Source organism: Populus euphratica, unplaced genomic scaffold, assembly GCF_000495115.2.
Source record: "Populus euphratica unplaced genomic scaffold, PopEup_1.0 scaffold218.1, whole genome shotgun sequence".
Taxonomy (NCBI): Eukaryota; Viridiplantae; Streptophyta; class Magnoliopsida; order Malpighiales; family Salicaceae; genus Populus; species Populus euphratica.
Genome location: NW_011500100.1, coordinates 163770 through 165621, shown reverse-complemented (window position 1 = coordinate 165621; position 1852 = coordinate 163770).

Here is a 1852-nt window from a genome sequence, read left to right as displayed (position 1 = left end):
GTTTTGATTGCAAGAAAATTTGATTTTTTAGTTAATTTGGGCTTTTATTAGAAGAAATTAAAGTTCTGGGGTCAAAATATAATTTTTGAGAGTTAATTTAGTCAAATCAGGGACTTAATTGCATAAATATTGAAGTTTGATGGCCAATTAGGGACTTAATTAAAGAAATCCAAAACCAAGGACCAAATTGTAAACACGCCCAAATTGAAGGTTTGATTTTGAATCTAAAGCATTTTGGCGCCAAATCTCATTTAAATGAAACGACGTATTTTGAAAAAAACGACGCTATTTTATACACTGTTCATATGCACTATTCATTAAAAAAAACGGAAAACTCAAAAACAGTGCCGTTTTGAATAGCACCATCATCTTCTTCCCCTGGACACGCAGAGAACAGGGAAAGAAAATGTGTTTTTCTCCTCTATTTTCACTGATCTTTTTACCGACAATTCAACTTCAAAAAGACGTCGACACAACCCACTTTCCACGTGCTCAAAGAATAGTGGAGGAGCAGCTGCACAGTGGTCGTCCCAACCATGTCCCCTCCTCTGTTTTTTGCCTATAAAAGCAGGGGAGGCAGTAAGTAAAAAAAGGGACAGACACGAAGAGAGGAAGAAAAAGAAGGAGAGAAGGAAACCAAAAGCAAGAGAGAGGAGAAGAGAAAAGAGAGAGCAAAAAAAAAAAAACAGAGAGAAGAAGAAGAAGCAGAAAACTATGAAAAACCGAGGAGAGAGAGAGAAAAAAAACACAGCAAAAACACTAGTCACCGTGTCTCCACCGCCAACAGCACCTCCCCGACGCCAATCCCAGGTAATCTCCGGCTGCCTTGTCTCTTTATTCTTTCGGTCTGCATTAGCATGCAGAACGTGAATTAATTCACATTCTGAAGCAAATGAAGGAGGGGGGGCTGGTTACTGTACACGGGCCACTGTAACCAGCCCATTTGGTTTTGAGCCGTGTCCGACCCAACCCACCGATCTGGGCCGAGTCCACCCCATTGTTTTTAAAAATTAGCTGGTTACTGTACACGGGTCATTGTTTGTACAGTAACCAGCCCATTGATCTGGCCCGGGTCCGACCCAACCCATTGATTTGGGCCGAGTCCGGTCCATTTTTTAAAAAATATTTTTATATTTTTATATTTTTATTATTTATGTCTTTTTGCTTAGTATTGGTTTATATTTTATGGAAAAAAAATACAAATCTGTTATTAAAAATACCTTGGATTAAAATACTGATTTTCATCAAAACATTGAAAAAATAGAAAAAAATGTGTTTTTATTTTCCTATATACGACCAAGTCTCTCAAAAAAATTCATTTCGTATTTTCATACAAAAAAGAAAAATTCAAAAAATATTTAGCATACATTTTGACTTTAATAACCAGTTTATTAAAGTCAAGAGAACATTGACCAAAATATAAAAAACAACAAGAATTTTTTTTTTTTTCAAAACAAGGCAGCCTACCTTAGGTAGGGCATAGTTGGGGTGCTAATACCTTTCCTTTACGCAACTAGTCTCTGTACTCGAACTTTAAAGACCAGTTAGGGTTCCTAGTTACCAGAATATTAGGTGGCGACTCCCATTGAATTTTTTCACTGATAAGAGACAAGAATTCCTTGTCTCTTCATATCTTGCTAGAAATACACCACATCCCATCGTTAGCATGGATGATGGATGATCGCTGCGAAGCCACACACGTGCGACAGAAACATCACGTACTGTTTGAGAAACGCCTCTACTAAACGCCTCTATTATTATTATTATTATTATTATTGTTGTTGTTGTTGTTGTTGTTGTTGTTGTTATAATTGTTGTTTATAATTTATACAATTAACCTCCCTGTGGTTTG